We start from the raw sequence: 25,544 nt of genomic DNA, 5'->3' as shown, positions 1-25,544 counted from the left end.
TCTTCCTCCGTTTTGTACCTTTATTGCCTGACCCGCTCCCGGCTAGAAGCATGGTGTTCGGCACGTGGGCGGAATGAATGACTCTGAAAGCTCTAACGCGGTCGGGGGCCCCTGAGAAGTGGGTGGCCCAGAGAGGGGCCTCATGTTTCCCACGCCTTCTCAGAATGCCTTTCCACCTTCTGTCTACGAAGCTCAGCCTGACCTAAAACTCCCTGCAGCTAATGTTTTGTCGTTGTTTGATCTAAAATGGACATTATACCACTGCCACCTTTCTTTGTTTCATAGGGAGAAAGAACAAGAAACACAAAAAGAGGAACGTTTGATGGAAGAAAAGAAAAAGAAAAAGCAGGAAGAAAAGAAAAAGAAGGAAGGTGCTCAGAAAAAGGTTTGGCTGGCATTCCTCCGTCACTGTCTGTGATCACTGTGTGTCTCATCCGCATTGTTACAGGCATTATGTTGGAGTTCCATTTTATGACCTCAGAAAATCAATATGTTAAATCTGTAATTAGCAAAAAACAGATGTACTAGTGAAATAAATACAGGGTGACAGCCACAGAATGTCTTTCTTAAGGAACCTAGAAATAGTAGAGCTGAGCTTTAAGGAGGTCCTTAGATGATTTTCATTGTTGGTGATAAAGAATGTTCATACTATTCCCCTTACTGTGAACTGTCCAGAACAGCCTTGTCTTGAGAAATGAAATGAAAAGGGTCATGTAACTGATTTTATTAGGAAAGCTAGAAATAATTTTTGCAGGTTTGGCAAATGTTCTCTTATAAATCCTATCAGTAAATATTAAAAATTAAAAGGCTTTCTGTAAATCTTATCATCTCATTTGAATCTTACTGCATTTACTATACCGAGTTAGGCTGTTTGTTGTTGGTCTTGCCTAGTTTAGATGTCCCTTTTAATTTAAACTGTACCTTTTGGACTCTGTTAAAATACAGAGTTCTGATGAGCTACCAGGTAGGGTTTTTTTTTTTTTTTTTGCCTTTAGGTCAGTATTTGCATGTAATAGTATGTAGACTATGTATTTTCCCAGTAATAAATTTTAATAAATTGGTTAAAAACTTGTTTTTAAAATTTCCAGTATTAAACTCTGCTTATAAAATTTCATAGATGTGCACATTCTACACATTATTATTCCTAAAGAGTTTCTGATTTTTTTTTTTTTTTCAGGCTGCTGATCAAAAAACCAAAGGTAAGTTGATTTTTTTGGGGGGTGGTGGTACATTTTATGGCAGCACCACACTCTTTATGATGAAGATGACTTTTAATTGATAGTTAAAAACAAAGAATCTAACTCTGGCTTTGAATCTTTTGAATCTTCTTTTTATCCCTGTGTATTTCTGCATTTATCACTGGTTTCACCTCCGTATTTCATTGGCATTTGTTCAATCTAAAATGCCTAAAGAATGCTGTGTTCGCTTTCTGAACAATGCTTTTTACTTTTCCTTTGGTTTGCATTTTCCACCAAACAAGGACGAAACTGATAAAGGTGATCCGATTTGAGTAAGAACAGCCCAAAGATACGTTATTTTTTTGAAACGTCCAATTACTCTTTGCCCGACTGTATAACAAGAAGAGGTATATATTCTTTCTGTATTCCTCTTTGCTAATTAATATGTAGAAGATTTCTTTTTTCTTTTCTTCTTATTTATTTGAAACTTTACTTGTTAGTGTCTTAGCGGGTATTGGAAACACGCGTAGTTCCCCCAGTAATGGAGGCGTCCCTGGGGTTTGCTGGAGAAGGGGCACGGCGGAGGCCGCACTGGAAGCCCCTTCACCCTGTGCTCGCCCTGGTCCCGGGCTGTGCAGTGAAAGAGGGGCGTGTGCGCACGAGCCGCTTCCGCCCGCTCGGTTGAATTTGGGGCCAGTTATTTCATTTGTCTGAGCCTCAAGGATCTCCTTGAAAGAAAGCTGGTGAGTGAGTGGCTCCCACCTCATAAAGCTCCTCTGAAGATTAAATGAGATCATGTGTGAAAAGGTCTCGGTGCCCAGCACGTAGTTGGCGCTCAGGAAGAGTGAGCTAGAACTAATGGTAAAGATTCTGTCGAACGCATGTACACAATTGTACGCGCAGGCAAGAGTGCTACAAAGACTTACCAGCTTGCTGTCTCAGGCGGTACCACTGTTATTGGTAGTAATTGGTAGTAATGGTGGTACCACTGTCATTAGTAGTGTACCACTACTGATACTCTACTTCTTTTTTTTTTTTTTTAATAAAGATTTTATTTATTTATTTGACAGAGAGAGATTACAAGTAGGCAGAGAGGCAGGCAGAGAGAGAGGAGGAAGCAGGCTCCCTGCTGAGCAGAGAGCCTGATGCGGGACTCGATCCCAGGACCCTGAGATCATGACCTTAGCTGAAGGCAGCGGCTTAACCCACTGAGCCACCCAGGCGCCCCCTGATACTCTACTTCTGTTTGGCATCTTAGAGTTTCCGAAGTGAAGTTATATACATGACTTCATTCAGACTTCATAACTAAGCAGGGCAGGTGGTAGGTGACTGTGGAGAAACTGAGGCTGACACGCGAGTTAAGGGGCTTGAGCCGGGCCTCTGACCTCCGTGCAGTGGGCCTCCGGGCACCGGCACCAGGGTCATGGTAAGATGGGATTTCGTGTAAAGTAAATATTATAACGCAGCCCAGTTCCCAGAAAAGAATTTGTCTCTCACTCTCAGAAGCAGTATGAGTGTATAGCACACTTTTCCAGACCTGGAGGGTTGTTGTACATAGTTGTTATTAGCAGGTATGATCCTGAGTAAGAAAGAATGGTTTCTTCCACTTGTCATTTAAAACTACAGGATTGTTCTGAGTCATTTCTTTTTTTTTTTTTTTTTCAAACATTCTGAGAAGTTTTTATAACCCGATTCAATACTAGCCGTATTCTGTTGTCATTTTCAATGTTTTCTCTTCATGGAGTAACAAATTGCTTATGCTCGTATAATGATCCTGCCACACTACGCAGAATTATTGTTTCATGTTAGAGTTCTGATGAGCATTTCCTTGCTTACTCCAAAGTCTGCCGGTGTTTCCTCTTCTCCTTTTATCGTCTCTAAATTACTGCTCCTTTGGGTCTAATTTGTCATCAACTGTACTAACTGTAACTAGCCTTAGTGCACATAATAATAATGATTATTAATGTGTCCTAAACAGAAAAAAAAAGCTTTTTAAATTATAAATAATCTAGCAGTGCTGCTTGGTAATTCATTAATGAATATTAGCAGTATCAAGGCTTAAATTTTTCTCAGATGCTCCATTATTACTCGTTCGAATCAAAATTAATTCCCTGCAGGGAGCTGGTTCTGAATTTCTGACCGGTGATGGGCATTGGACAGCACAGGCTGGGCCTGCTGCTCCCCCTCATTAACACTTCCCCATGCCCTGCCCTTCACAGAGCTGCACTGAGCAATTTGAAAGCCTTGTATGAGCCTTTCCATAAACAAAATAGTTTCTTATAATTTCTGCCAAACGTTGTCTTTGCTTTATCAGTGACTCAAGAAGGAGGTAGCTGAGCACAGTTACCTGTTATGCCTTTAGTGATATTCCAGATGCCCTCACAGTTGGGGGAAGGCAGTCAGACGTAATCTTACCTATATATTGAACTTCTGCTGTGGAGGACCGGGATCTGAGTGTCGGGCACTGTATAATGGGTTTTGCTTAGGTAATCAGTTATCTCTCTTTTGTTTTGGGTACTGCCCTTAATTTGGGCGCAGATAAGAGTAGCTTTATATGTGATGTGATGACTTTGTGAGCCTCAATTTGCCATATTGTGTTCTGGGTTTTTTATGGATTTGATTTTTTTCTAAGGATTAATTATAATACCCATAAGTGTGAAGTAATTTAATTCATTGGTTTTGGCCAGATTATCTAATGTTCATAAAATAGAAAGATAAGTTTTTATACAAAAAGCTCGAAGTTAATTATATCATGTATGAAAGCGAGTATCTTTATGACCCAACATATCTCGAACTCCATATGAGTAATGCTTTATGATTTTGAGTCATACACTTTTATAAATTTATACATTATGATTAGTCTCCTAATCTTGCTTGAAAGGCCTATAATTTAAGTTTTGCAGTTGGGTATTAACTTTGCCATGCATTCAATTTGTAATGCTAATTTTAAGAAAATCTTTCTGTGCTTTTGTTAATGTAAATCAGTTCTTTCAGGCCTTAGGTTGAGCGATAAAGGTTCTGGGGTCCTGGGGTCCGGGGATTGTTTGCTCTGCCCCGTGTTCCTATTAAGGCTCATTCTAAACATGGTTTTCTCAGTATGAATGAAGGTAAGCACTGAAGTTTAGAGGGTGCCTTCCTAGCTCCATACTCAGATCTCGATACGAACAAATACATACGAGCGAGAGCCCTCGTCTCCACACTTGGCCGGTCGGGCGGCGCTGCTGCGGAGTAGTCAGCTCTGTTTGCTCCACACCATACTCCGTGGTTAGGGCTGTAAGGCCTCACACCTGTGTTTTCCTGACACTGTGTCACAGAGTCAGCAGATTCCTTGAGTTTACGTGTATTCATATTCTCATCCACATAACCAAAACAAAGAGGATTTTGAGTGTATGAGTTACCCTTAGAAGCAGTAGCTAAAAGTCTCGTTAGTGTGCTTTGCACAGAATATATGAAATGTGGCATTTTGTTGGCCTGTCTGAAAAATTAATAAAATCATGAAGTTTGAAGGGTCCTTAGAGATTCTCCAGTTCCTTCACTGGTTTGGAAATAAGATTCAGAGAGGTTAAACAATTTGCACAGATTCTGACAGCTGTACTTCGTGGCAGAACGAGAACCCTCCTCCTCTTGCTGTCAGTTACAGCTTCGTCCTGCTGTCATATGAAGGAGACATCAGTATTGTTGATCCCTTATCACTACAGTCATTCATTTTAGGAAGTAACTTAGGATCTTTTCAAATAAGGCTGAAAGAAATTCCTAAGAGATTCGTTATGTGATGGATCTTTATGGGATATGGGATCTTAGAGGACTTTAAATATTAGATGGCTTTCTTTAGCCATGTTGTTCTGTGTTTAACGCAACTACTTAATTTTACTGTTAAACCCCTGACAGAAAGAAGATATAATACATGCATTAATATTTTTTCCATGGAACAAAAGAAAGTATATTAAGATGTGGTATTTTCCCCCTAACATATAGGCAGCTTATAAAGACAAAATTTGGGGGAAAAAAAACCAACAACTCAGCAGGTACATAGTTATAAATTCTTTATCGAATTTTAGAAGGAAGGAAGTATAAATCCACTGGGGCAGGGAGGCGGCTTGGTGCTCCTGCTACAAGCCCTTTAACAGCATCTTCTTGATGGCCCTTTGCTAAGTCTCAGATAAAGTGAAAGTCCACGTCTCTCTTTAGCTTAACTAAACTCTGATGTTAAATGTAGAAGCAGTCCCAAGTTTAGAGAAAGTTACAGCTCTGAAGGAAGCCGACAGTCTGCTCTCTGAGAAATCACTTAACAGGCTACTTTCTTTGCTTTGCCTTTTTTTTTTTTTTTAAGGTTTTATTTATTTATTTGACAGACAAAGATCACAAGTAGGCAGAGAGGCAGGCAGAGAGAGAGGGAGAGAAGCAGGCTCCCAGCTGAGCAGGGAGCCCGATGCGGGGCTCGATCCTAGGACCCTGGGATCATGACCTGAGCTGAAGGCAGAGGCTTTAACCCACTGAGCCACCCAGGTCCCTTTTGCTTTGCCTTTTAAACCGCTTTATTGAGTTAAACTGGCACGCGGTAAACGCCTGGAAGTCTCCCTGTGCCCCCACCAACCCAGCCCTCGGGCCCTCAGCTTCATCGGTCCGAAGACGAACACTCGCCGGCTCCCGCTCCCTGCGCGAGGTTTTCTTTTCTAGATTCCGGTTAGACCAGCGGAACCACGAGGGGCGTGCTCCGGGCTTCTCGCTCGGAGTGACGTGTGTCCGCAGCTCACTCCTCCTCACTGCCAAGCGGGGCTTCCGCTGCTTGGGCATCGCAGTCTGCCCTTTCACCTGACCCTGCACGTCGGAGTTGTTTCTAGTGTTTAGCTTTTGTGATAAAGCTTAAGTGAGCTCTGGGTTTCCGCGCTTTGCCTTCTCTGTGGGAGACGTGTGGGGGTGGAATGGCTGCATCCAAGGGTAGATGTTTGACCTTCAGGAAGCTGCAGAACATTTTCAAAGTGGTTCCCCAGTGCTACATCCTTACCAGTACTTGGAAAATCAGTCTTGATCCTTGTAGCCATTCTGATGGGTGTGTGGCCATCTCTCGCTGTGCTTTTGATTTGCATTTCTGTAATGTGATGGTGTGGAATGTTACTGGCGTGCTTTTCTGCTGTGTATCTTTGTCGAATATTCAAATATTTTGCTACTTTATAAAAAGTTGAGTTACTCGCTTGCTTATTCCAGATTGGTTTCTAATACACATTGACTCTAGGGTCAGGCAGAAAGATGCATCCCTGCCCGTAGCTTCCTTCGTATCCCATCAGTTCCCGTCCTCTCCGTGTGCGCAGCTGTTTGGAAGACGGTCCTTTCAGAAAATACGCACTTTTAGCGGCAATCACATTTTCTCTCACTTTCAACATACCTACTAAAGATTGCATTAATAAATGAGCTGTTAGGGGCACCTGGGTGGCTCAGTGGGTTAAAGCCTCTGCCTTCTGCTCGGGTCATGATCCCAGGGTTCTGGGATCGAGCCCCACATCGGGCTCTCTGCTCAGCAGGGAGTCTGCTTCTCCCTCTCTCTCTGTCTGTTGCTCTGCCTACTTGTGATCTCTGTCAAATAAATAAAATCTTAAAAAAAAAATAAATGAGCTGTTAGTCACATTTTGCTATCTAGAGTTGTCCGTTAGTTCATTAATTAAACAGTTAACAAATATTTATCAGAGATAAGTAAGTTCCCTGTTCTCAAAGAGATGCATTAGTAGGGAGGGTTGGTTATATAAGCAAATGAATGCACTAAAGTGTTCTGAGGGTTGTGATTTGTTTATCCCACATCTTCTCCCTGAAAAGATTTAACTACATTCACTTGGTCATGTTTCTGTCCACTGTTTATGTCCGTGTAAGAAAAAATGACCTGTTTTTAAAAATAAGTGAGAAAACTGGGGGAAAGGCAAAAAGTGCTTCAGAACGAAATGAATGCATGCTAGGGTTAGCCACGTCCCCAGTTGTCCCCAGGTTAGCCATGAAAATGAGACAAGGGGGAGTGCCTTATCCCAGCCGTTCTAACCCACCCATGAGGCCAGTAGAATGGAGCACTCCTGAACAGTCTGTGCTACCAAAGAAAGGGAGTTGAAGCTGGAGGTGTGGAGGGCGGGGAGACCAGCTCATCCAGTCCGTCTTAGGACTTTAGATTTGACCTTTCGGACCAGAGGAAGCCACGGGAGATTTTAAGTGAGAGAGTGACTTCATGAGATTATCATGAGATATATTTTAGGAAGATCATGGAACATGCCAGATTGAAGACGAGTCAGACAGTCGGGAGAGGGAACTGGATGCAGCCGGTGCAGTTAGACCGCTGCACACTTCACATTCTAGATGACAGCTCCGTGGTGAGGGCGGACAGGAAGGGTCGTGTGGTAGCCAGCAGAACTTGGAGACCGACCGGGTTACACATCTGATCCAGCAGATGCTTGCGGAACACCTGTTTGCCTGGCACTGGTCACTGTGGGGAGAAAAAGATTAAACAACAACAACAGTGGATGCACTCCGCACCCTCTTGCACACTCTTGCAGCTTCGAGTCTTACCGGGAATGGGCAGAAACCTCAATCAGGACAACGCGTGTGTCATCACTGGCTGGGATGGCCACTGTGCAGGACAAAGCACATGGTCTAATGACAGCATAGAACAAAAGACCTGGAACCAGGCTGCAGTGAGCAAAGGCATCCCCAGTGATGCTGAATCGCACGCGGTCTGACGGGTGGGGAGAAGGCACCTAGGCCAGGCAGAGTAGAGGACTCGCGGGCTTCCGCATTCAGAGGGGACAGCGTTCGCAAAGGCTGACTGGCCCAGGTGGCATTCTCCAGGAACTAAGCAAAAAAAAAAAAAAAAAAAGCTGGCATAGAAGGCGAGTTGTCGGCAAGGGGGAGAGTGGTGTCGGTGAGGCTAAGGTCGATGGGGACCCAGTGCGCACCGCGCATGTACAGTTGGAATATTCCTCTTTTTTTTTTCCCCTTTTTTGAAAGATTTTATTTATTTGACAGAGCAAGAGAGCACAAGCAGGGGAGCAGCGGAGGGAGAAGGAGAAGCAGATGCCCGCCGAGCAGGGAGCCCGACGTAGGGCTTGATCCCAGGATCCTGGGATCATGACCAAGCCGAAGGCAGATGCTTAACCATCTGAGCCATCCAGGCACGCCTGGAATATTCCTTTTAAAAATCAGATTGCAACATGGCTGATTTCCCTTCCCCTCCCCATCCCTCTCTGACTGAATGTTGGCATAGTCTGACTCAGGCTCCCTCTTGTGGCAGGCTCTAGGATCCCGCGCTTTGGAGGACAAACATCCCAGGATTATTGCTGGTCCACGATTTGTACATTTATTGAAGAAAACACACAGTCTTACCACACAGAGCAGTACGCATGCTCTGAGAGAACACATTTCAGATGTGATTCCACTTAAAACTTCTGTGTTTCATGAGATTTAGAATTTGCTGTGTTTCAAGAGCTTGTTCCATTACGGATGGTCGAGCGTGGAAAGAGACGAGGTCAGCCTGGAGGTGAGCAGGGTGAGAAGCTGTGCACTGGGGGTCTCTGTTCACCCTCCGTGTCTGTCCAGTGTGTTGCCTCATTCAGGGAGTATTTCTGGTTAACGTTCCTATGGAGAAGATGATAGAAAAGCCAATATGTAGCCGTGCTGGGTTTGTTACTTGCCTTTAACATACGCTGTTATCAGAAGTTTCTATTTTGATCTTCTGAATCTGCCAGCTCTTGCTTAAAAGAACTTAGAAATATTTGCCTGTGTGATAAATAGTACATTTTTTTAGAGTAGAAGAATCCAAAGACCAAAACAACATAATTTTCTAATAAAATGGTTCTTACAGTTAGTAATCATTATTAAAGTAAATTTATTTTAACATTCATATTATCCAGTCTGATGTACTAACAGTAGCACTTAATTTAATTTCATGCTTTTTAGAGAGGTAACTGTAGTACACTAGAATAGAAAGTATCTCTGAACAGCATTCTCTCATTAGCAACAGGCAGTAAGATGATGTAGTTAGCAGTTAATGAGTTTGTGCTCATTTTGAGTTGAGCTCTTGAAGTTGCCATGGTGACAGATCAGCCAGAAGCCATCAACAGAACACACAGAAGGCCACCGCTTGGTACCCCACCGGGAATGCCAGTAAGCACAGCAGATGGCCCCTCCTGCACATGGCTGTCTTCCCCTCGCCTCTTGTTGCTCTAAGGAGCTTCTTGCCGTAGCCTTGCCTGCTGTGTAGGTGGCAGAAGAGATTGTAATAATGAAAATCTTCTTGGAATCACAGATTATTTTAGCCCTGGAAAAAGTTCTCTTTTATATATGTTTAAGTAAATATAAATTTTAAATTTTAAGAAACTCTGAATCTTTGAGTATATATTCTGAAATAGCTAGGTTTAATGATTTTTCAGTATTTTTCTTATGTCATTGTGTGGTATCTATACAAAAGAGAAATTCTGTGTTTTATTATATAAAAACTTATCTGTCTTTGGGCTCATGAGGAAACTGTATTAAATTCTTACACTAATTGTAAGATGCATGCAAATTTCAGAAATAAGATTGTTAAAGTGTCCCTCTAGGCTGGCATTTATCTATAGTTACTTTCAAAATACACCTTTGCAGGCCTACAGTTGTCAGTGTGCTTTGGGCTTATTATGGTAGCCCAGGAGATGCTGATGGAGCGCATGTGTAAGGTAGTCCCATTACGGTAAATGTCATTACGAGGAGACTGTTGCTGAATATCTAGGTCATGACCACACACCGTGGTGTTGTCGAGGTGAGTGAAAGAGCTGAGTATACTACTTGCTAAAAAAGGATCTGTGCTCTTAATCAGAGTTCACGTGAAGTGTCTAGAAACCTCTCTAGTTTTTTTTAAAAAGGACAAGGAATTGAGTGCATATAAAACCATTGCGAGGCCGGGGGGGGGGCACACCCTAGGCTGGGCCTCTAGAAATGATTCCTCCCAGAGTCATCCCAAAGAGCTGCTCCCTGGGAAAGAATCAGGAGGCCTCACTGGCACTGTTGACTTCAAGGGCACAATGTCACCACTGCATCCCAGTGATCAGGAAGCTGCCATCAGCACTGTCCCTCACTGCCACTAAGACAGTGATTGGGAACTAGGAAGTACCCTGCACAGAAACGCCCACCATTTCCAGAACTGTGCTTACAGCCGGAGCCAGGTAGCAGAGAGCAGCCAGGTCACTGCCTGCTAGATCACACGGCTACGCGCGTCTGCTTGGGGTCTGCTCCACAACTGGGGCCCCCTTGCAGCTGGGAGCCAGACCCTGTTAATCATGCCCCTGGTGTGCATGTTGGGGAGTGGGGGGCAGGGAGAGACAACTCTGACTGCTGCTCTGGAACATTTTTAAAAACGATGGGATGGATGACTGCTCGTTGACTTTTATATATGGTGTTTGACACTTTCCAGATGGTGGGAATGTGAGACCCAAATTAAGTGGGGAGGTGGAGGGCCACACTAGAGATGTAATCCTCCAGTCCTGAGTACAGCTGTCAATATTTGGGCTAAGTTGCCACAGTCGCTTCTGGCAGCCTTTGCCGACCAGCTGCCCTTCTTCAATTAGGTCGCGAATTGCAGTTCATGTCACGTGACTTTGAGTTTTGTTCCTTAGTCTACAGTCCTTCCCATTGTTTCCCAGAGGGAAAGAGGAGTGAGGTGGATTATTAAGACTGGCCAGGACTATTGACCTAACTTCAGTCAGACTCCTAGACCATCTCCTAGGCTTGTCCCTGTACTTCTTGTAAGATCCGGTTTTAGCAAGAACCATGCTAAGTCAGTTTCACCAGACCCGCCCCCCTGCCCTTCCTGGTTTTCTGACCCAGTTCCGCATCCTCCATGGGCCCAGGTGATGCCTGACGCCCTGGCCTGCCTTCAGCCAGAATCCTGCTGGGTCAGTTTAGCCAGAAGCCGTCTCACCCTTGACGTTGCCTGGTAGTGGTTTTCTGCTTGCTGCTCCGCTCCTGTGCTCCCTGGTTTTAAATCCCCGCCTGTCCCTGCTAGACTCGGGAGTTGAGCCCAGTCTCTCTCCCCCGATGTAAGTCCCAGCACCTGGTCCCTATACCCATCAGCCCAGTGAGGGTCCCGGATGGAGCTGCCTCACCATCCTTAGCAAGTGTCTTTGCACGGTTTTTCTTTACCATAATAAAGACAGTGCACTTAGTATGTGCTAGACATTGTTCTGAACAGTTCTTTACGTATTGAACATTCTCTCCTCAAAGAACCTTCTCAGTAAGGTACCCTAACCCCCATTTTACCCCCCACTTACCCACATTTTACAGATGGCACAACTGAGTGACCGAGAGGTTAGAAACTTACCCAGCATCACCAGCCAGGAAGGGCCAGAGCTGAAATTTATTTATTTTTTTAAAAGATTTTATTTATTTATTTGACAGATCACAAGTAGGCAGAGAGGCAGGCAGAGAGAGAGAGAGGAGGAAGCAGGCCTCCTGCTGAGCAGAAAACCCGATGCAGGTCTCCATCCCAGGACCCTGGGATCATGACCTGAGCCGAAGGCAGAGGCTTTAACCCACTGAGCCACCCAGGCGCCCCCAGAGCTGAAATTTAAACCCCAAATCCGTACCCATCGCCACTGCACTGCATCTCTAGAGAGGCACATGGGAATGATAAGGCTCGCGTTGCTCCTGGGGAGACTCTTCAGAGCAGCATACAGTCAGGCAGAGGGAAAATGGGGCTTTGGTGGCATCGGTGAAATTCTTCTTCAGCTGGAGATTGGGTACATGAAGGTTTGTTGATTATTTGAACTTTATGCCTTTTCGTACATCTTAAATATTTCCAAATAATTTTTTTTTCAAGATTTTGTTTATTCAACAGAGAGCACACATGCACAAACGGGAGGAGTGCCAGGCAGAGGGGGAGGGAGGATCAGGGAGCCCGACGCAGGGCTGGATCCCAGAACCCCAGGATCATGACCTGAGCCAAAGGCAGACACTTAACCGACTGAGCCACCCAGGCGCCCTTCCAAATAAATTTTTTTTTTAAGATTTTTTATTTATTTATTTGACAGAGAGAGAGATCACAAGTAGGCAGAGAGGCAGGCAGAGTAAGAGGGAGAGAAGCAGGCTCCCAGCTGAGCAGAGAGCCCGATGCGGGGCTTGATCCCAGGACCCTGAGACCGTGACCTGAGTTGAAGGCAGAGGCTTAGCCCACTGAGCCACCCAGGGGCCCCCCAAATAAATTTTTAAAGGAAAGAATGTCTTGGTAGTATGGCTTGGGTAACAAGACGGAAATGTCTTGGTGCACTGGGCACCTGTGCTCCCTGCTCTGTTAAGTCCCTGCTGAGGAAGGGAAGGTGGACCCTGATGGGAACCTAACATCCCAAGGGTTGCCCCCTGGGGATTTGTGGAGTGGAGCAAGGAGGGGGGCTGGTGCTGTTGGCCGGGCTACAAGTGGTTTCCCTTACCTGTGAAGGTGACAAGGGATAAGCACACAGGACCCCTGTCTCTAGAGCTTGCACAGACAGGTTCTTGGTCAAGGTCACCTGCTTGTTGAGTTTAAATAGCAGTGAAAGAGTATGTCAACTCTCCATGAACTTGTAATCAGAGGAACCTTTCCTGGAGAACTCCCTGAAGCCGGAGGCTCCAGACTCCCCTATGTGCTGCAGCCGAGCAGGAACCCCCATGGGGGGCGGGGCTCTCCCAGCTATTGGCCACCCTTACAAAGCCTGTGCCTGCCTCTCCCGCCTGAGGCCCAGCCGCTCTCCCTTGATGCCCCAGGCTCCAGCCACAAACTACTGTTTCAGCCCCTCACCAGCACGAAAGCAGCTCCTCAGGTCAGTACCGTCCCCACAATGCGCCGGTTGGTGGGTGTGAGCTCACGGGCCCGTGCACCAACCCGAGCTTGGGTGTGCTTGCACACGCCCCTCACCGGGCTGGTGCTTCTCCAGCCCCGTTGTCGCTTCCTCACCGGAACTAGTTGCCTGTCATGCTTACCACGACAAGTAGTTGTTAGTTCTGAAATCATAATCTCTTACTGGATTATAAACTACAAGGACAGGGAACTGTATGTTTTCCACGGTGTATACCCGGTGTCTGGCACAAAATTGGCGTCCCTTAAATATGACCTGAATAAATATGGAGAGGGGACGTGAGGGTACAAACACACCGGGGAGGGGCCGGCATGTGAGGCAGAGAAAGCCAGCCCACGGGGGTTTGACCCCTGACTCACCGTGCCCTGCTTTCCCGGGCTCCCAGAGCATCTAACCGCTGCAGCTCGTGTCTCACTGTGCGGCCTGTTCTTTCCTTCTTGCCCTGCTGAGACGTGGGCTCCGAGGCGGGAGTCTGCCTTTTCTGTTGCCCCTGCCCGGAACAGCGGCTGGCTCTAGGAATGTCCATCCACGTCATACGTGGAGGGAGCTAGCTGGTACCAGGGTTTGTTTGTTTGTTTGTTTGTTTCTTTCTTTCTTTCTTCTTTAAGAATTTATTTATTTATGACAGAGACAGCGAGAGCGGGAACACAAGCACAGGGGAGCTGGAGAGGGAGAAGCAGGCTCCCTGCTGAGCAGGGAACCCAATGCGGGGCTCGATCCCAGGACCCTGAGATCATGACCTGAGCCAAAGGCAGAGGCTTAACCCACTGAGCCACCCAGGCGCCCCAGTAGTAGGAATTTAGAAGCTGTGTGGGCCCTGTTGTGACCAGGCCCTTTGAAAATTGTAACTGAAAGCAGAAAATCATTTTGAAGCAGCCTCGGTTTCTCAGAGGGTGGTTTCATATCTGCCTTTTCCCCAGCAGGTGTCCCTGTTATTTGAAAGGAGAGGGGAGCGTTTTCCTGGGGAGAGGAGAGGTCCAGGAGAGTGCCCCCACACGGAAGTTATTACGTAGCTGCTGTCTTCGTGTTCTCTAAGGCAGTGACTTGTTGATGGTCCCTAAATAAAATCAAGCTGAAATTCCCACAGCCTGGCTGAGTTCTGCTCTGTTAAAACAGTGATGTGTAGGATAGACTCGTCTGTGAGCCTCGGTTAAGTGAGGGATAGCTGATAGAAGAGCTGCGTCACGATGACTGGGATATCCCACTCTTTCTTTGGGTGGCGAGAGATCAAGAAGTTTGTGTCTGAAGAAAGTGGATGGCTGGTCAGAAACTGCCCATTTGGTTTATCTATATTATATGAGCAGATCAAATTTTGAGATACTGCACTTATCAGTGGAGATTATGTGAGTTAGCTGCTAGTTTTCAAAGATCTGAAGAACATGGTTGACCAGAGAAGCTTTATCGCTGCCTCATAAAAGAGGCCAGAGACACAGTTCGGTAGGGTCAGAATTCTTGGTTCCTTCCAGCTCATCACTCTGATGAGGCAGGCTGCTCTTCGCGTTCCTTCAGACTTTTTCTACAAAGGCCCAGACAGCACCTGTTTTAGACTTTGCTGGCCTTGTATGGTCTCTGTCATATATTCCTCATTGTTCTTTCCTGACCTTTCAGAAATGTGGGAAACCTTTAGTTCACCTGTTCTGACTCCTGCCCTACACAGCTCTCCCCCTTCAGAGGGGAGACTGGTTTGGGATTCTTTGACTCTTAAAATGAGGCTCTAAACGTGACCATGACCACACATCGTGTAGTGCAGATAACACTAGGAAAGTGGAATATTCCATATTCAGATTTCTTAGCTTTGGTGCTTTATGTCCAAAGCAGTTACCTGTTGATAACACTCCTTTATTGTACTTCTACAGAACAGTGACTGATAGCATTCCTTTACTATAGGAGACTTCTTCGTTTCTGGAGCACAAATTCTTTTGTCTCTAAATATTTTGAAGAAAAACAGCCCTGTGTTTGTCCTCCCTTCTTTTTGAAAAGATAACAGCGGTGTAGTGGCAGCGGGCTGGCTCTCGGAGACGAGGCTGCCGGTGTGTCTTGGTCAGCTCGCCTGGGCCCCCGGGTGTCTGTGCAGAGCAGGACGGCACAGGGTGATTTCCTTGCTGGTTGTTTCCATCAGGTTTTGAGTTCAGGCAGGTTTTCTGCATTTCCGTTCTTTGAGAAGGCTGGGTGACAGACGGAAGTACTTGACTCTGATGGTAGTTGGCCTGCCTCCAGTGTTAGTTACTACAAAAGAGGAGGGATTTTCATCGTAAGGGTAGGTAGAACTCTATAGCTTAGTAATAGTTCTCTTTACTTATTCTGTCCTCCCTGCTACTCCTTCTCCTCCTCTTCCTCCTTTTTTTTTTTTTCAGCTGCTGCTTTTGAATTTCGTAGTACAAGAACCAGTTGCGTTCATATTCTGGGCTTTTAAGAAGCAATGGCTAGGTCTTGAGGAAGACCTTTGCGCCAGATATGTTAAAATGTGTAATAAAGTGAAATGATGTCATGCTGATCACCTATTTTTATTTTTCAAGAAAAGATTCTATTTATTTAGAGAGAGTGTGAGCTGGGGGAGGGGCAGGGGAAAGAGAATCACAAGCAGACTCCACGCTGAGTGCAGAGACCAACTTGGGGTTCAGTCCCATGACCCCAAGATCATGACCCAAGCCAAAATAAGAGTCGGAACTTAGCTGACTGAGCCACCCTGGTGCCCCCATACTAATCACGTATTTTTTTATTTTTTTATTTTTTAAATCACTTTTAAATCATTTTTAATCACTTTTTAAATCATTTTTATTTTTTAAATAAATTCAGTGGTGGTATTTCCCAGACAGATGTACTTCTGCCTTGCTCTCAGTTCCATTTGCAAAGTTGTACTGGAAAGTTGCTATTGTGAAAGAGACAGCAAGTTTGCTTTAATTAATAGATTTGGAGGTGTGGTTTTTTTTTTTTTTTTAATCAAAGTATAATTAGCGTTCTGTTCATTTCAGGTGTGCAGTATCTGACTCAGCAGTTCCATAGCTTACTCAGTGCTCATCATGCCAAGTGTACTTGAATCCCTTTTACCTGTCTCGGCCGTCTCCCACCCCCACCCCTCCGGGAACCTCCAGTGTGTGTTCTGTATTTAAGAGTCTGGTTTTTTATTTATCTCTTTTTTATTTCTTTGCTCAATTATTTTGTTTCTTTTTTTTTTTTTTTTTAAGATTTTATTTATTTATTTGACAGACAGAGATCACAAGCAGGCAGAGAGGCAGGCAGAGAGAGAGGAGGAAGCAGGCTCCCCACCGAGCAGAGAGCCCGATGCGGGGCTCGATCCCACGACCCTGGGATCATGACCTGAGCCGAAGGCAGAGGCTTTAACCCACTGAGCCACCCAGGTGCCCCCCATTTATTTTGTTTCTTAAATTCCATATGAGAGTGAAATCATGTGGTGTTTTTTTTTTCTGACTCTTCCACTGGTGGGAGTGGTGCTTGGGGGCGGGTGTGCCACATCTTCTTTATCTGTTCATTTATCAGTGAACACTTGGGGTGCTTCCTTATCTCGGCTATTGTAAATAATGCTGCAGTAAACCTAAGGGTTCATATTATCTTTTCAAGGCAGTGCTTTCATTTTCTTTGGGTAAATCCCAAAGAAGTAATTCTAGTGGAATTACTAGATCATGTGGTCCTTCTATTTTTACTTTATTTATTTATTATTTTAGAGAGAGGGAGAAGGGGTGTGGAGAGAGAATCTTAAGCAGGCTCTGTGCCCAGTGCAGAATCCAACACGGCGCTCAATCTCACCACCCCGAGATCATGACCTAAAATCAGAGTCCAGCGCTGAACTAGCTGAACTACCCAAGTGCCCCTAGTTTTAATCTTTTTTAGGAATATCCATACTCTTCCACAGAGGCTGCACCAGTTTGCGTTCCCACCAACTTCATAGCCATTGTTTTTAGAGCAGTTTCTGGTTTATGGAAAGACTGAGCAGGAAGTATAGAGTTCCCACAGTGCTTCCTCTCCCTACCCCTAACGCATCCTCAGTTTCTCCTCTTACCAACTTTGGCCTTGGCGTGGGGCTTTTGTTGAATCAATGAACCACTATTGGTACATTATTATTAACCGAAGTCCACTGTTTACATGCGAGTTAACTTTGTGTTATACAGTTCTAAGGAGTTTGACAAATGCTGGTATCATATATCTGCAATTAAAGTATCATAGCGGTTTACTGCCCTGAACACCCCCTGTGCTCTGCCTCTGCCTCCCTTCCTCCCCACACCCTTGTCAGCTGCTGAGAGTTTTACTGTCTCCATAGTTCTGCCTTTTCCACAGTGTTCTGTAGTAGGAATCATAGACTATGAAGCCTTTTCATACTGGCTTCTTTGACTTAGCAGTATGCATGTGAGATTCCTTCATTTCTGGTTAGGTCTTGATAGCGCATTTCTTTTCAACATAATTCTCCATTGTATGGATGTACCAGTTCCTTTACCCATCACCTAGAGAAGGACATCTCGGTGGCTTCCCATTTTGGACAACTAGAAATAAAACTGCTCTAAACATGTCTGTGAAGGTTTGTGTGGATAGAAATCTTCAACTCATTGGGGTAAATACTTAGGAATTTCTGCTGTTTTAATTAGCTGTAGGCCAATGTCAGAAAAAAATATATACTTGAAAGCCTCTATGTTTAAAAATCAACCTGTAGGGGTGCCTGGGTGGCTCAGTGGGTTAAGCCTTTGCCTTTGGCTCGGGTCATGATCTCAGGGTCCTGGCATCGAGCCCCGCTTCAGGCTCCTAACTCAGCGGGGAGTCTGCTTCCTCCCATCTCTCTGACTGCCTCTCTGCCTACATGTGATCTATCTCTCTCTCTCTGTCAAATAAAATCTTTTTTTAAAAATTTTTTTAACTAAAAAAAAAATCAACCTCGGGTGCCTGGGTGGCTCAGTGGGTTAAGTCGCTGTCTTCGGCTCAGGTCATGATACCAGGGTCCTGGGATCGAGTCCCGCATCGGGCTCTCTGCTCAGCAGGGATCCTGCTTCCCTTTCTCTCTCTGCCTGCCTCTCTGTCTCCTTGTGATCTCTCTCTGTCAAATAAATAAATAAAATCTTTTTAAAAAAATCAACCTATAATAGGTTTTATAACTTTTTTTTTTTTTTAAAGGAAAGCTAGAACTGATGTTCATTTCCTGTGCCTTTGAGTTAAAGGTGAATAACCATCAAATCTAAGTAAATCATAAAAAATGTGCCACGTCTGTAGCCAGGCCAGGGAAACAGAACAGAGAGAGGCAGAACATGTAGGAGGCGCTCAGTGTGCTGGGAAGGGCCAGCCGTCACAGAGCTAAAACCACGTGCCACATCCTTTATTCTTCCCTTCGAAAATCCTAGGCATTCGGAGTTGGAAGGAACCTCCGGGAGTCAGTGGTCTCAGCCTTTCATTTCCCGATGAGGAGACCGAGCTGCAGGGAAACCTCTGGACTGGCACCGTGCATGTGATCAGTGGGCGCTAGCCTGGAATCCAGGCCCTCAGTTTTCCAGTCTAGTATTTTTTCTGCTTTTCCAGTTACTTTCTTTATATTTTGCTATTTCTGCATTTCACTTTAACTTCAGAATGTGTGTTTGAGAAAAAGTCAAGCCCTTGCACGTTTGTTGAGCGCTTACTGTGGGCCAGGCACTATGGTGACATCCACTGCGGCCTCACGGGGAGACGGCCGCCTAGAAAGCGGTGTGCAGTGCTGAGTGCCGGCGTGCGTACAGGGCGGTGGGAAGGTGGGGGAGCCGGCAGGGGGGACTGAGGGGAAGTGACATTTAATCTGATAATTTAAAGAATGGCTAGGAATCACCATGTTTTACTGAATCTGATATATTACCAATTATGCATCATTTCATGTACCACTTAGAACAAATACTGCCAGTTAACCTGATATATACGTCGTTAATTATAAGATATCTCGATTTCAGAAGTATTAACGTGTGCAGAGCTGTGTATGAGAATTGATGAGACATGGTAGTTGGATAGAAGAGGGGAGAACAGCGGTCCCTGAGGAGAGTGTGGGCATGGTGGAGTCAGCAGGTGAGTCTAGAAAAGGAGGGCTGGAGGAAGGCAAAGGGACGGTGAGGACGCCGTGAGAGGCAGTTACAGCAGGCCCTTTAAGAAGTTCGACAGGAGAAGAGGCAGCAAATCAGGAGGTAGCTGCAGGGGAATTCCTGGTCTCGGAGGGCAGTAGTTGTTGCTGTCTTTGAAGGAAATGGAGATTGTGCGTGTCTGAATCCTGACGAGGAGGGGCTTGCGGAGAGCGGCCACACAACCCCCCGGCAAGTTAGAAGTTGCAGATGTGCTTACATCTGCTCTCCACAGAAGCCCAAGTGGCTAGATTGTCTTGCATGCTTGTGTTTATAAAACAAAGAAATAATCGAAGCCTCACTCTCAAGCTTTGGGCCTTTGTTTCGGCTCTGGAGAGTGTCACGGGCTGAAGACCCAGGGCACGCACAGTCCCCGAGATGGAGTCCCCGGAGCACAGCACCTTGCTGTTTGCGTTTCCTCCCCGAAGCCCTTGATTGTGAGCTGTACCGTATTCATACACCAAGAGAAAACACTGCCAACCTACTGGCATGTCATCGACGGTAGGACACATCCTGATGTAAATGCGATTAACTTATGAGGAAATGGAAGTCTCAGAACTGGTAAAATACAGCATTCCCCACAGATCGGAGTTCACAAGCATGGTTCAGAGAACGGTTTGATGCTCATGTATTGGAGTGGCAGAAACTTGAAGGTTTTGCCTAATGGCTTTTATTCCTTCTGGAAAGTAAAGTTATAGTTCCTCTTCTGAGGAGGAGGAAATAAAGGCACTAGCGGCTCCAGAGTGAAAGTCTATGAGTGACTCGTTGACAGCGGTGGATCCCAGCAGGCCCAGGAAATGGTAGAATGGCCAGGAAGCACTGAGCGTGCCCTGGGTCAGGGACACAAACTCACAGTGACAGCAGACCACAAGTCTATGATCTGAGTCAGGGGTAGAGAGAGTACACAGTGGCTTTATCTAGGGTTAAGGGTTTGCCGGGCAGGGCGACAGAAGAACAGTGGGCTGAGGCCTTGCAGACGTCGTCTGTGAGATAGTACAGGGCCACAGGAGCATGGCAGAGCCCATGCTGGCGGACGAGAAACTCAGGCCATGTGAAACGGGTAATGTCAAGGCCAGCAGTAACATTTTGTGTTCCCCCAGGAGGGACTGGAAATACTTTTATAATGTTAGTTACACTTTTTTAAATAAAGATGTTACTTGTTTATTTGACTTATTTATTTATTTATTTGGCATTTATTTTATATTATTTATTTGACACAGATTTTATTTGTTTACTAATCACAAGCAGGCAGAGAGGCAGACAGAGAGAGAGGAGGAAGCAGGCTCCCTGCTGAGCAGAGAGCCTGACGTGGGGCTCTATCCCAGGACCCTGAGATCAGGAGCCGCTGAGCCACCCAGGCGCCCCACTGTTACTTAACACTTTTAACATAGATACACTCATTTAGTGTAAAGACATTTACAAATTAAGTAGAAAAAAACCTTTTTTTCCCCAAACAAGGCAGGGGCACTTGGGTGGCACAGTTGACCGAGCATTCAGCTCTTGATTTTGGCTCGGGTCGTGACCTCAGGGTTGTGAGATCAAGCCCCACATTGAGCTCCACACTCAGTGTGGAGTCTGTCTGAGATTCTCTCTCCCACCCCCCTGCCACCTCAAATAAATAAGTCATTCTTTGGGGGGCACCTGGGTGGTTCAATTGATTAAGCATCTGCCTTTGGCTCAGTCATGATCCTGGGGTCCTGGGACTGAGCCCTGCATCGGGCTCCCTGCTCCGCAGAGTCTGCTTCTTTCTCTCCCTCTGACAAACCCCCGCCACCCACTCATGTGCTGTCTCTCTCTCAAATAAATAAAATCCTTTAAAAAAAAAAAAAAAAGGTTGATGTAACGTCCTGGATGTTCATGTTTCAAATTCAAGATGAGAACGGCTTTTGAGGCTCAGATTCTTTGCATTTCATGTGTCTGGGCTCCCTTGTGAATGCAGGTCACTCGTCTTTGCATTTGGCTTATTGGTAGTAACGCAGCACTCTCAGGCCTGCCCCTCCGCTCTGCTGCGCCCTCTTGCTGCTGAATTACTGCGGGACTCTTGCTGATGCGACACTCAGATGGCAGTCCGGCTCTCTAGTTTGTGAGCATCATACGCAAGTTCGCCCGTCTGTATTTGCCAGCGAGCGTGTGAGGGCGTGGGCTGGTCCTGATGATCGCGGCAGCACCATGCTGTGCTGGGGGGGGGCGCGTGTGCGTGTCCGTGTATGTGTTGTCCTCAGAATTAAAACAGAACAAAATACACGTATAGATGGATGAGCCTCTAAGATCCTGTCATTTGAGAAAACACCGGCCAAGAGCAGTGGTTCTCAAAGTGTGCTTCAGGGACTGCCGGCATCAGATCCGGCACCTTGGGAACTTGTTGGGTCAAGTCTGATGCAAGCTGAAGCGTAAACCACTGCCAACTACTCTAGACTCGCCGAGTCCCCCATTCTACAGAGCAGGGGACTGCGGCCCAAAACCCGCAGCTCAGAATTGCACTCCGTTTCTAAGAAAACTGGGTCTCAAACCTGAACCTCTGGACTTGAGTCCGTTTCTGTTTTCGGAGCACTGTGTTATCATTTCTTTCTCGGTTTTTTGTTTTTGTTTCGTTTTCTTTGGTTGGGGTTGGGTTTTAAGGAGCGTTCCTAAAGTTTTGGGTCCTTGTTGTGTCATTCCGTACAGTGCCAGAACCTACTAAGGCCTGCTCAAGCCAGCCCCAGCCCGCCGGGACCAGCACCAGCCCTTGCACCAGCACTCTGTCCGGCAGCAGCAATGGCAAACGTGCGCCTGCCGGCAGCCAGCAGCCGGCCGCCTCCCGTTACCTGCCCCGCGAGGTGCCTCCCCGCTTCCGCCAGCAAGAACAGAAGCAGCTGTTAAAGAGAGGGCAGCCGCTGCCCACGGGGGCTCTGGCCGGTGTGAGCCCGACCCAGGGGGCTGGGCCCACAGGGGTAAGCCCTCCTCCCCTCCCCGGAGCCGGAGCACAGCAGCACCCCAGTAAGCTCCAGCCAGGTAAGAACACACAGATGAGGATGGTTCTTTTTATCTGACAGGTGGCGTGCTGTTGTCGACTTTGCTCTCCAGTGATACCGACAGACGTATTGTGGTCCATATTCATTATATGCATCTAATGGAGTGAACTAGCTAGCTAGATGGTGGATAGATTCAGTTCAGTTGATTTTTTTTAAGAGATTTTATTTATTTATTAGAGAGAGAGCATAAGCAGGGGGAGGGGCAGAGGGAGAGGGAAAAGTAGGCTCCCCACTGAGCAGGGAGCCCGATGTCGGGGACTCGATCCCAGGACTCCCAAGATCATGACCTGAGACAAAAGCAGATGCTTAACTGACTGAGCCACCCAGGTGCCCCCAGTTGAATTGTGAAGTTCAGTTCTGTTTCCTCCTCCTTGTGTATATTGTTTCTTATCTATTCTCCACTGGCATGAGCTCCTTCAGCGAAGTCTGGTTCTTACCCGAAACTAGAGGTCTGCACAAGAGCCCATGTGCGTCTGTCAGGGCAGTTGCTGTCGAGCCCTGCAGCGGGAACCCTTAACCTTCCTGTCCGTTTCCGAGGTCGGCCCGTGACTGGGCCTGCGCTCTCTCAGGGAGGTCACAGCGTTTGAGCGGGAGTGGGTGCTGGGTCACTGTGACTTGTTCAGACACGTGGAACCAAGCCTGCCGGATCTCCTGCTCAGCCCCTGCGTGGCTGGGCTTCCGATCTGCCTGCTTTTTGCTGGCCTCCTGGCCTGCAGTCGGACTCTGGCTTTCTCTTTCATTCCCGAGAGAAATGACCACTTCTACATTGACTTTGCAGCTCCTGGCCTGCTGGCAGCCGTCCTCTATCCCCTTTTCCCATCTGCTTGACCTTACTGATGGACTCATACTCTAAAGAATTTCTTTACCAAAGTGTGAGAGAAAGTTTTGATAGGGAGCAAAATACATGTATTCAACAGCTGTGTTTCTCTGTTCTTTTCTTAAATCGTTCCATTTTGAATGATTTTACGATCAGCATTGGTGACTAGCTTGGACACCGTATTTGCTGATGGCAGTGAGACTCAGGCCTGGAACTAGAGAAGCAAGGAGGCTTCTTACATGAGATTGGGATCTAAAAGAAACCTGCCAATATCAAGAAAATATTGATATTTTCTTTCATGTGCTGCTTTCTAACATGGAGAATAATGCCACATGGCTTCAGAGTATTAATAGCAAGCAGTATTTCTCAAAACTCTGACTTTGCTGTATATTTGAAACAAATATTTTTAGACACCTTGGCCATGTTTCTTCAAATAGTCTCGACTCTGATCTGCTAAATTCCTGGTACAGGGGTTGTAGGTCATTGGTTGTCAGCAAAAAGCAAGGAAGAGGGCTCCTGGGTGGCTCAGTGGGTTAAAGCCTCTGCCTTCAGCTCAGGTCATGATCCCGGGGTCCTGGGATCGAGCCCCTCATCGGGCTCTCTGCTCAGCGGGGAGCCTGCTTCCCTTCCTCTCTCTCTGCCTGCCTCTCTGCCTCCTTGTGATCTCTCTCTGTCAAATAAATAAATAAAATCTTAAAAAAAAAAGGAAGAAAAATAAATTATTGAATATAATCATTGACCAAGAATATGGTCTTGTCTGCTTCACCATATCAAACACAGTTACTTTCTACACTGAAACATGGTCCTCAGGAAAATCTTAACACAGACAACAGTATGCAGTCATCCCTAAATAGCTTGGTGTTTTAACTTCAGATGCTTATTTTGAAAAACTGGAAAAGAACTGTAACAACCCTGCTTTTTTCAGGCCTTATCCCATTGTTGATAAGTTGGCAGGACCACATCAGGGTTCCCATCAAATGCTGTTGGTGCAAGACATTATCAGGACATTCTTAGAGAAGTAGAAAATAAGGAATTGCTTCAAATTTGGGGATTGAAAATAATATTCTTTATTATAATATTTGCCTCTGTAAATATCCTCTGGAAAGCTATTTCTAGTTTGTCATAGTTTAAAATATATATATGGGGGGGGACTAAATCAGCATTTTCTATATAAACATCTCAGAAAATGGAATGAATCTGTATTATCTTAATAAAATAAATGATTGATTTTTGGCTCCCAAACAAAAGTCTTCATTTTATACCAGGTTCATCTCTTTCCCAGCAGTTGCTGGTATCATGGCCAGATGAGCCTTTCTAACTGATTCAGGTTCTCTTGAAACCTGTCCTGCCTCCCTGTTCCTGCTGCCAAAGTCTCATTTTCAGTGACTGACTCAGAAATTAAAGGGCAGAGATCTTAGCGGTTAGAGGTCCTGAGAGGTTCAGACCTCTGATTTTGGATGAGAGTGAAGTCCTAGCTGGGGGTTTGTCCGGTGCTGTAGCAGACAGGACTGCCCCGCCCCCCGCCCCCAGGGCAGAGCTCCTTCCAGCCCACTGGTCTGCTCGCACCCTAGGAAAGTGTGACACTTTCTTTATAGGGTACTTTCAACGTAATTAAGAGCTGAGACGCTTACAGTTGATCAGCAAACAACTTAGGCCGCACAGTGCGCACTGAAGGGGACGATGGGTCTGTAGCCCGAGCATCTTCCTGCAGGAGGAGCAGAGAGTGGAAGGGGCTTCGTGGGGTGGGGCCGGGTGACTGGGACAGAGTGGAAGGGGGAGCCCACGGGGGCGTGCATGTTCGGGGACAGATGACACTGAGCCTAGCCTATTTGTGACGTATTTGTGGCAAGGAAGCGGTGCTGGTAGAATGGAAAGTAGGCCAAGTGGAATAGAAGGGAAAATGTTGACTAGGCAAGGCTGTTCTGACGGCCAGGCAGAGAAAGCGAGACTTTGTGCCGCAGGAACTAGGAAGGCAAGACAGATTTCAAGAGAACCTGAACGTCCCCCACCAGCAGCATTTGATGGGAACCCTGATGTGGTCCTGCCAACTCATCATGTAGCAATGGGATGAGTCCTGAAAGAAGCAGGGTTGTTACAGCTCTTCCTGTTCAGTATGTGCACGCACACACACACACACACACACACACACACCCCGTAAAGGTTTAGTTTGATTGGCAAAGAGCAAAGAAGGTTAAACATGCCTGGAAGGAGTCAGTGGACTTTGAATCACCTTCGTCATAGCTTTGAGAAGTTGTGTAGTACAAACCTGCTGAAATTAAGGAGCATCCTGGTTCCCCCTCATCTGAGGGCTAGGCTGCCTTACTGTCTCCTTCCTCTGCAGGGGACTGTCACAGGGTTTGCGAGAGTAAGGGAAAGTAATCTTGTCCACCCCAGTATACGGAAAGCACTCACCAGGGAACAGTGGAGGTGTAGAAACAGGAATGTGTGGAAAAGAATTGAAAACTGAAGTCATACTCGTTTTAGCCCAGCGAGTGTAGATCCATTTTCTCTACTGTCACATAAGGTAGTGGTAGAGTACGGAGAGAGTCACTCCTGTATTCCTTCTTTCCTTTATGTCCCACATGCTTTGGAAAAGGGTGTTAAGTCAGTAGATCAGTCTGGCTCTT

At 46.1% G+C, this 25,544-nt stretch overlaps 1 protein-coding gene across 2 annotated transcripts in view; it reads left to right on the top strand.

Annotated features, from left to right (window-relative positions):
* Positions 1-361: 361 nt before the first annotated feature.
* The window catches only part of TNRC6C (trinucleotide repeat containing adaptor 6C), a 94,915-nt gene continuing 69,732 nt past the window's right edge, over positions 362-25,544 (top strand). Inside the window, exons 1-3 of one of the 2 annotated variants that reach the window (XM_044247339.1) lie at positions 362-385; positions 1,178-1,199; positions 21,754-22,080. The gene's annotated coding sequence lies outside the window, so the exon portion shown is untranslated. Of the gene's footprint in view, positions 386-1,177; positions 1,200-21,753; positions 22,081-25,544 lie in introns of those variants that run through there. The other variant, XM_044247338.1, reaches the window with a different exon arrangement.

The sequence above is a fragment of the Neovison vison genome, chromosome 5 (assembly GCF_020171115.1).
Source record: "Neovison vison isolate M4711 chromosome 5, ASM_NN_V1, whole genome shotgun sequence".
Taxonomy (NCBI): domain Eukaryota; kingdom Metazoa; phylum Chordata; class Mammalia; order Carnivora; family Mustelidae; genus Neogale; species Neogale vison.
Note: the sequence above shows the minus strand (reverse complement) of the source record. Positions and strands in the feature narration are given on the sequence as shown.